The sequence below is a fragment of the Mus caroli genome, chromosome X (assembly GCF_900094665.2).
Source record: "Mus caroli chromosome X, CAROLI_EIJ_v1.1, whole genome shotgun sequence".
Taxonomy (NCBI): Eukaryota; Metazoa; Chordata; class Mammalia; order Rodentia; family Muridae; genus Mus; species Mus caroli.
This window is the reverse complement of record NC_034589.1, coordinates 149373061-149383432: the sequence shown is the minus strand read 5'-3', so window position 1 is coordinate 149383432 and position 10372 is coordinate 149373061. Positions and strand designations below refer to the sequence as shown.

General features: G+C 38.5%; 1 protein-coding gene across 2 annotated transcripts in view; it reads left to right on the top strand.

Annotated features, from left to right (window-relative positions):
* The window catches only part of Cdkl5 (cyclin dependent kinase like 5), a 186953-nt gene that overhangs the window by 19655 nt on the left and 156926 nt on the right, over window positions 1–10372 (top strand). The window contains exon 1 of one of the 2 annotated variants that reach the window (XM_029473209.1): window positions 6897–6914. The exons of the other annotated variant lie outside the window; for it this stretch is intronic. The gene's annotated coding sequence lies outside the window, so the exon portion shown is untranslated. Of the gene's footprint in view, window positions 1–6896; window positions 6915–10372 lie in introns of those variants that run through there. 2 annotated transcript variants of the gene reach the window in all.

Genomic DNA, 10372 nt, shown 5'->3' with positions numbered 1-10372 from the left:
GCGCCACCACGCCCGGCTTGTTTTCTTTAACATATAGTTATCTTGATTCTTTTCTTAAGGGGTTCTTGAAGAAGGAAGACTCTCACTTCCTGTTTTCCCTTGAGCCCTTTTGCTTGTTTCTGTGTGTTCATTACTTAGAAAGCATCTGCCTATGCCTAGGTTCTGAAGTGTGATTAGTATTCCTTAACCATTCTTTTTTCTTTGGTTTGGTTTCGTTGTTTTGTTTTTTGAGTCAGGGTTTCTCTTTGTACCTTTGGCTGTCCTGGAGCCCAATCTGTGGGCCAAGCTGGCCTGAAACTCACAGAGATCTACTTGTCTCTGCCTTCTAAGTGCTGGAATTAAAGGTGTGTGCCACCACTGCCCAGGCTCCTTAATTGTTCTTCATATTGTTTGAGGTATTACTCAGAAGAATAAGTGTGAATTCAGATGGTATCTGAAGATCATCTTGCAGCCTTTTGGTCACTTGGGAGATTTGTTACTCGTAGCCAGTGAGAAGTATAAGTCAGGTTTTTAAGAGGAGGAGACTTTTTTTTTTTCATTGCCTAGTGCTTTGGTCACTTTTTCTTGGCACAGTCTCGGACTGATGTGTGAAGATATTCTTTTTCACCGATCTGTGTACTTATGGTGGTTCACATCCAGTTTCTCCCCATGCATAGACTTGAAACATTTTCAGCTTCTTGACTTTATAGTCATTTGAGTTGCAGTTCTTGGTTTAGGAGGTAGAAAGGAGCAGGTCTTTGTCCTGTGGTAAATTGTGTACAATATACTGTCTGTATTTTTATCACTTGTTCCAATTATTATTTTCTTCCCGTGCCACCAAGTAGTTCAGCCAGTTAAAAACCAGGAAGAATGTACAACCACAGACATTTTTAACTTTGCACTGGTTATATGATTGTTTAAATATAGCTCATGGCATCTGATAGTAATTTTTATTTTTTAAAGGGCTTTTTAAATTTTCCAAATTATAAAACTTAGGAGTCTGTTCTTTCTACTATATGGATCAAATTCATAGATTTTTTTTTGCAGACTACAATCGATAAATAAAGATAACTTCTGTTGGAAAATGAAATTTAAGATTCTCAGAAGGGAATATGTAGTGGTGCCCAACCCCACTCAGTCCATTTTATGCTGCTATAACACACTCCTATATTATTCAACTCATGTTTTTGAAGGCCAAAAAGTCTAAAAGCATGGTGCCAGTGTGTGTTGAGATCATTAATGTGATGTGACCCCATGGCAGAAGACAGGTAAACAAAATATTGAGACAGGAAATTGGGTCAAAGTAATCCTTTTTATCAGTAAGTACTCTCTTACTAATGATATCAATTCATTCTTGAAGGAGAGTCCTCATGACCTAATCAGTTCTTTAAGACTTCACATTAGTTTTTGAAACAGAATCTATGTAGGTGTGCTTGTCCCATAGCACACTATGTAAACCAGGCTAGCTTTGAACTCATAGAGTTCCACTGGCCTCTGTCTCCATAATGTTGGGAAGAAAGGCAGAGGCTACCATACTCAGCAAGGCTCCACCTATTAATGTTGCTATCATGCCAACTACATATTGACATGAATCTTGGAGTGGTCATTCAGACAATCCTGGTTGTTTCCCACTGGTTGTTACAAATCCTCCCCATTGGTTTCATTCTTGCTATGAAGGCGTTACCATTCATGATGAGTTAGTGGTAATCTTGCCTTCTCTCCACTGAGAAACTTCAGTGTTCTGATTTTCTCCAGCTCCTGGAACCGCCTGCAAATAAATCAGCTTCTAGCCTTAGACCTTTTCTTTTCATCTTTCCCAGATGACATACTGCTCAGTGCTTCAGTGCGGTTGGAAACTAGGCCCTTGCCGGAGAGCCTCGACTTCACTGCATCTATTTGAATAGTCTTCTTTCCATTGCCTATTCCCTCTTTTTCTCCCTAGCTTGTTCTCAGAGAGTTCTCAATGGGGAGGAACAGTTTTGTTTTTTGTTTTTTTTGGTTTTTTTTTGCTCTCAGGACATCTTGTGGGTAGAGACCAAGGAAGCTGGCAAGTATCCTAGGATGTACAAGCTCTCTGCCCATAACAGAATTACCTTGCCTTAAAAATGTCAGCAGTGCCGAGGTTGAGTAAACTTGTTGAATCCTTAGTTTTCCTTTTGCTTCTTCTGTTTGCTCTGTCTGTATTCTTTTTATTTTCATTTTTTTGAAAAAATATGTATTTTTACTTTATGTACATTGGTGTTTTGCCTGTATTTGTCTGTGTGAGGGTATCAGACCTTAGAGTTACAGACAGTTGTGAGCTGCCATGTGGGAACCTGAGTCCTGTGGAAGAACAGTCAGTGCTCTTAACTGCTGAGGCGTCTCTCCAGCCCCCTCCCCCTCCCATCCATATTCTTACTGCTAAGGTTCTCATCCTAGAAAACCTTTCTTGAGAGCTGTGGAGATGGTTCAGTAGTTACAAACACCTACTGCTCTTGGAGAGGTTTCCAGGGTCCACATGATTAACTTAAAACTGCCTGTAGCTCCAGCTCTGGGGAATCTGATGTCTTCTTCTGGCTTCTGTATATACCTATACTCATGTGAATGTAGACACACACACACACACACACACACACACACAAAATAGTTTTTTTAAAAGATTCTATTTCTTAAAAGAAAATAAAAACTTGTGTGAGCCACCTATCAACTTCTCTTCTAGCTTCCTAACCTTCTTATCTAAATGGCTTCAAGTGCTCAGGACACAGTCTGTCCATTTTTCATCACTCTTCAAGCTTGAACTGTTGCTTTCTATCTTCCCACCTTTATTACCACTTATATTATTTTTTTCTGAGCTCACTAGTGACTTCTTGTATGGTTCATTTAGTCAATGCATTTAATCCTAATTTTACTTGGCATTTCAGTTGCATTTGACTAGTGAATGTATACTCAAAAGACTGGCATCTGTGTTTTCTGTGTCCTTTTATATTTATTTTTCTGACTCCCATGTGAGTACTTATTCGACCCTTTCCCACGTTGTACTTTTTTGAAACAGGCTTTGAATGTGTTTCCTTGGCTGATCTGGAGCTCATAGTATAGACCAGGCTAGCCTCAAACTCACAGAGATTCACTTGCCTCCCTCTCCTTAGTGTTTGTCTGAAACAGAGTCTCATATGGTCTGTGTGGATCAGGCTAGTCTTAAAGTCATGAGTGCTAGGTTCATAGACAAGTACCACCATGCCTTGAGCAAAGTTGTTTCTCCTAGTAGTCTCCCTTGCTTGTTTCTGTTGAGTGTGTGGGTTGCTTCCTTGACTCCCATTCCTCAGGGCACGTACAGTTGATTGGTGCCTTGATCCATTTCTCAGGCATTACCATTACTGAGGATTCCTGGTCTCCATTGGCATTTTAGAGAAGCAGGCCTGGGTAGCATCAGTCCTACTGAAAGAGACTAGGGAAGGAAGGATACTGGCAATAGTGTTCCCTGCTCTGCAGTCATGTAGCTTGCTGGCATCTTTCCTTTTCTTATTTCCTACTGCTTCTAATTGTATTATTTTTCAAAGGTTCTTTTGGAAAAATATGTCTTTTGAGAGCATGCCTCTCTCCTCTCCTCTCCTCTCCTCTCCTCTCCTCTCCTCTCCTCTTCTTTTCTTTGCAACAAAGCTTTGGGTTCTTCAGATTTGTGGCCAAGGATGATGAGCTTCTAAGCTTCCAGCTTTCATGTCCTCAGTGCTCCGATTACAGGCTTGAGTTCCTATACCTGATTGCTAGTCAACCATTTTAAAGTACACCTTCTGGGCCCCATACCTCAATGAATTCCCTCATTTTCTCTGTTGTGGACGTCATGGCAGAAGATGCCTTTTAAAGCAAATTCTTGTGTATACTTATTTTTCTTGTTTATACTTTAATTTTTTAAAAAAAATCATGTCCTTGTGTCCTTCCTTAGTTTTGCTATGGGCAACAGTACATGATTCCTATGGGATTGTGCCACACCTATGAAAAGTCAGGGAGAAAAGTTCAGTCACCTGAACAAAAGTTGCTTGTTAAAAACGTGTGTCATAAGCTGGGCTTGGTGGCACACACCTTTAATCCCAGAACTCGGGAGGCAGAGGCAGGCGGATTTCTGAGTTTGAGGCCAGCCTGGTCTACAGAGTGAGTTCCAGGACAGCCAAGGCTACACAAAGAAACCCTGTNTTTCTGAGTTTGAGGCCAGCCTGGTCTACAGAGTGAGTTCCAGGACAGCCAAGGCTACACAAAGAAACCCTGTCTCAAAAAACCAAAAGAAAAAAAATGTGTATGTCATGTTGGGCTGAATTGTTTTTGTTGTATTTTCAGAACTACTAAGAGGGAATGGGCATTTATAAGGTTCATTCATTGGCTGTTTATATATTTTCTTTTTGTATTTTCTCTTCATGTTAATGAAAGACTTTTCCTCTTTAGTACCCTTTTTCAGGGTTTTGTTAATTCTGTCAATAGAAAATAAGCAAGCATTTAAGTTATCAATCAGTTTACTTTTCAGTTTATCTTTATTATCTTATTTGTAAAAGATCATAAAGCACCAACAACCTTAAAAATAATGCATATTTCACTGGACATGATGGCACAGATCTATAATCTTAGTACTCAAGAAGCAGGGGATTGCTACAAGTTTGAGACTGTTTTTGTTTTCTTTCCAGCACTGGCTACACCCACTTTCCAGACCTGGTTCAAATCCTGTCTCTAGTGTAAAATATGGCCTTCCAGTCTGAAATAAACACTCTCCTTTGAGTATTCATAGTTATTTTATTTGTATAGCTCATTTGGTAATTATAAATCTGAATTATCTCATTTTGCTTGCTGTCCTCCATTATCCTAGGATCTTGAGATATTTCCGTGTTTGTTCAAGCCAGCAAAAATTTATTGAGTACTTGCATTGTCCTAATGGCAGAGTAAAGTTTTCAGATATTCCAATTCTTACAACTGGGCCATATGATAGTTTAAGGAAGACTTTTATGGATGTCTTGAGTTTAATGAATGAGTCTTTTATATGTAATAGAGTGTGACTGGTGATGTCTTGATGTGTCATTAATGTGAAAATCAACTTTAAACATTATTTCATCTTTATTATTTATCTTTCCTTAAACTGCTTAGCCTTTTCACAGATCTTTTAGAAAACTCTACCATTTCCAATGCTGGCTGTCTTTGTAAGTTGTATAGTTGCAGTGCTTTATTGATATCCTTGTGTTGTAGCCCCTTAACTTCATGGTGGCCATCAGACCCAGGGACCTGGACATTTACATGAGTGCGTATCCCTGAGGAACAATCTATAGGTCAGATTTGTTTGGGAATCAATATCAAAAGAAGAAAATAATAATAGACTTATTTTCTATAACGGATTTGTTTTCTAAAAGTGGTTTGAGCTTAAAAGCTGTTACAGTCTAGCATCAGCTGGGGGCTTTTCTTAGGAGAATAACCTTTGTGTATAGACTTGAAGGAATGAGCACAAGGATGTAGAATGGTTCTTGTGAGAATCCTGTTCATTTGATGGATTGTAGTCAATAATTGAATTTTTTTTAAAGAATGACAAGGTCTTGCCTTGTAGCCTACAAAGGCAAGTCTTCCGAGAACTGAGATTCAAGATGTGCACCCCCACACCTTGCTAAATTAATCTTTAAAGTTGGATATGTTCTATATAACTAAGAACACATGTATAACTGTATAACTATATTGCTATAAGCATGTGTTTTTATTTTTACTTATGTGACTGCGACTGTGATGGGAGAAGAAGGGAAAGGGAAGGGAGAAGGAGGAAGGGAGGGAGGGAGAAAGAAAGAGAGAAAGTGTGTGCATCTCACACACACACACACACACACACACACACACACACACACACACACACACACAAATTGCAGGTTCCCTGGAGGCCAAAAGAGGGTATTGCATCCTCTGAACCTGGAATTACAGGTGATTGTGACCTGCCTGACTTGGGTTCTCGGGAATTAAATTCGGATCTTTAAGAACAGTGTATGCTTTTTATTGCCGAGCAATCTCCCCAGCCCCCTAAAACATGTTTCTTCACCAAAGCTCTGTGACATCTTTATTATATGAACTATGTTCATAATCTGTCCTGTTGCAGCAGTATACAGTTTTAATTTGTGAACATGAAACAGTAATTTAGACAGTTGGAAAAACCATCTAGTACAGAATGATGTTTCTATAGCTCTGTCTCTTTTTTTTAATATTATCTAACCCATATCTAATTTGACAGCAACATTTTCAAAGTGATTCATCACCTTTGTTGAATCTTGCCAAAGCATCCAATGTAAATTTTCCTTACAATGCAACTCTCTTTCAGTTGCTTTGTCATGGTACTTAATTGAAAACCATGCAATGATTAGTATAAGAAGCCGGAACCGTTTTAGGGAAGAAATGCAACTGACTTGGATGTTAACCATATAGCTCAATGTAAGGGACCAGAAATGTGAGGTGAAGCTGAGAGTTGTGGCTCAAGTTTGTAATCCCAGGACCAGTGAGGCTGAGGCAGGAGGATCACTGCAAGTTCCAGGCTAGCTTGAGCTACAAAGTGGGCTCCAGGACATTTTCTGCTACAGAGTGAGACTCTGACTCAAAGAACAAAGAAGGGTTCCAAATCGTCTGAGGGTCAGTTAACTTTTAGTGGAAACACATTGGTTATCTTGGTGTTAACCTGTCTGTTTTATAGAGGTTGGTGGGGGGTGGGAAGTAGTCAGGTTAGGTCTGTTAGACCTGCTGAACACCAGTATGGCTTGAATGCACAGTGTAAATTGGCGTTTGTAATGGACTTTATTCTTTTCAAAAGGTCCATTAACCATGAATAACATGCTTAAAAGAATCTTGCTGAAGATAACTGGAATTCAGACTGCCTGGAGAAAATCACTGTGTTCACTTGAGACTTCACCATGACGCCTTTCCCCCCGCAGAAAAGTTAGCTCTTCCTCAACCATGTATGCTTTCTTCCTTATCTAGATATGGGAAACAGCTTAGATAGTCCTTGATTTTTTAGCACTTTTCACAGAGGGTTCACTAAATCTTTGGTTCTTTTTGTGAATTCTTTCTTTCTGTAATTTTTATACCTAATGTTTCATACACAGTTGGTCTAGCCCAGTGAATGGAATGAAATATACTTTTGGGGGGAGGGGCATGTGTCACAACTTAACTTTGCTCAGATAGAGCTTTCATTGATGGGCTTTAGAAAAATTTGTTGCTACATATACAGTCAGGTCAAGAAATACTTTGATGTAGTTATACTTAATCGAATATATTCTGTATGTCTAAGATACCCCACTGCCTCTAAAGCCCTGACTTGGATCTTGTCTGCAAACACAGTTCTTACTAAGTCAGTGGGACTGTATGAAGAGGAGAGGTTAGAGCCTGGGGGAAAACAAAAGACTTAGCATGGATAGGACCTCAACTGGCCTGAGAAGAGTAATGGCACTTTTGGTAGGTAGCTGCTCAGATCCTGGCTGCTTTGTGACACTCAGGAGTTGCTATCTCTTTCAAAGGTGTTTTCCATTCCATCACACATTCCTACTATTGCACTATCCATTCCTAGCTTCCTTCCCCTGCCATGGTTCTCTTTTCTTTAACCTTATTCTTTCTGTTCTTGGTAGAGTACTTCATTGCTCTAACCTTATGCTTCTGGAAGTACACTTTTATCATTTTTGCATGGTACAACTCTTCATTGATAGACCTCTTACAATACTCTGGTCAAGCACATAACGTATCTTTACTGGACTGCAACTTTTGGAGGGCAAGTCCCATCTTTGTAGGTCTTAAAATAGTCTTTCATTTTCTAAGTAGCAGGATATCTATATCTATATCTATATCTATATCTATATCTATATCTATATCTATATCTATCTATCTTCATTCTCCAAATTTGGCTTATCTTCCAGACTTTCCACTTTCTGTTCATAGCACTAGAGCTTTTCCTCCAAGGCCATATTTTGTTGGCAAGTTTTGCTTTGTCTTGATAATGTATTTGTAGCCATACTGTTTTCTCCACCCTCATCAAACTCAAGGATTTAGTGCACAGTGTGTTCTCAGCATTCAATAGGGGTTAGAAATACAAATAATGAGATCCAAGCTCTTGTTCTAAGAACAATAGGTGAGGTGGGCAGAGATGGGGAAAGATTGAAAGACACCAAGACTGACGTATTTTGGCATTTTAGTGACTGATTTGTCTATGTGCTATCATAGGCAAGGACAAGCTATAGTCAGTCATTTCCTATAGGCTACTTACTTAGCTTTAGGAAGAAGCTTTAGAAAACAGATGCTGGGTTTCTTTTGTCTGAAGGAGTATTTTCTTCCCTATGTTTTTAGCATTTATGAAATCCAGAAGAATCCAAATCCTGGCATGTATGTTTTATGGAGTTTTCAATTCTCCCTTCAAGTGTTGTTAAATTAATTGTGCTTATAACTAGTAGAACCTCATAACTGGGGAGCTGTACTATATATTCAAACAAGTATTACAGTGGAAGTATGTATAATAATGCATTGTCAAATATGGTAGCTGTAGCCACATATGGCTGCGTAACATAACTAGACTTTAAATTTAAGCTTAAATTAAAGTTAAAAGATTTAATTCCTCGGAAAAATGAGGAACACTTCATGTTGCCAATTTGACTAGTGGTATTGGACAATATAGACAGTAAAGCACTTCCATTATTATAAAATGTCCTTTTGGAGCAGTGGTTCTCACTTTTCCTAATGCTGAGACCCTTTAATAACAGTTCCTCATGTTGCAGTGTCCCTCAACCATGCAATTATTTTCATTACTACTTCATAACTGTGATTTTGCTACTGTTACAAGTCATAATGTAAAAATCTAATATCCAGGATACCTGTCATGTAACCCCATGTGAAAATGTCATTTGACCCACCAAGGGGGTTGCAGCCCATAGGGGGAGAACCATGCTTTTAGATCATGCTTTATAATGTGGTTCTATAGTTGGATCTGGAGGGTTAGAAAAAGCGTTAGCTCTTTGTTCCCTGGTGTTATTACTACATGCATTTCTTCTTTTAAGCATACAAGGGACTTATTTTTGGTTTTAACAGTGCATAGAACAATGTGAGGGTACCAGGGGTGGGGAAGAAAGATGGAGTATAAATGAGCTCAGATGGAAGTGAGGAAATCTCATTTCATAGCTTAGCCAATATTTAGTCAATGTGTAACGGAGTGCCTTTTCCCCCCTTTGTTTCTTTTTTATAGTTTTTTTTTTGAAATTACAATATATCAGTCAAAGCACTCTTCCTTCCTTTCCCCCTTCCATCCCCTGCCATGTATCTACCTCTCTTTGTTCTGAATTTGTGAATTAAAAAAAAAAATGTTACTAACAGATGCAGGACTTGCGCACTCTGTATAATGTTACTTGTGCTTTTTCCAGTTTGTTTTGGAGACAGGTCTCTGTAGCATGAAGTCTTTGCCTCAGCTTTCTGAGTGTTGAGAATGCCAGTGTGTGCCAGAGGTTATTTTTAAACAACAAATTGGATTGCATTGACTATTTAAGTATTTTTGCATAGATTCTTATCATGTATGAAGTGTGGTTCAAGGAAGCTTTTTATGTTAGAAGGTTATGATTTAATGGGATGTATACCACAGTGGAAATTTCTGAATTAGATATTTGTAGTACTATTTGTATTTTCTCAGAGAAGATATAGTTGGGATTGATAGATGGAAATAATTACATAAACTATTAATTCCCATGGCTTTATTTTTGCATTTAGTGAGTCTGGTTTGCAAGGACTTGAGGCAAAGTGTTCCTAAATCTTTTTCTTGTTCCTATTTTATTACATGAAGGCAGTCTATACATCCTCCCATTAATGATCATCTAGATAGTTTCTTTCATTTGGCTAGCAAAACGTGGGCAGATGCTTTCATTTCTCCATGTTACATACCCTAGGGAAGTTGCTTAGCTATAACAAAGATGTAATAATGCCCAACAGTTTTCTAAGGTAGCTGGAGTAATTCATGTTGCTTTCTTTTTGATTCTAAGAGATTAAGGTTTAGTCATGTTTGGATTTTTATATCTATTTATTTCCATTTATTTCTATTTATGTCTCCAGCCTGTGAAATCACAAATAAACCTAAAAATAGTACAGATCTGTACTGCTGTCCAAATTACCTTTAAACAGTACAGGCACCAAGGACATTCTTTTTTCTATTGGCAATTGACTAATTTTGTTTTTTTTGTTTGTTTGTTTATTTGTTTTTTTTCATTTTTAAATTTTATTTTAATTAGGTGTTTTCTTCATTTACATTTCCAATGCTACCCCAAAAGTCCCCCATACCATACCCTCCCCCCACCACACACTCCCACTTCTTGGCCCTGGCATTCCCCTGTACTGAGGCATATAAAGTTTGCAAGACCAATGGGCCTCTCTTTCCAGTGATGGCCGACTA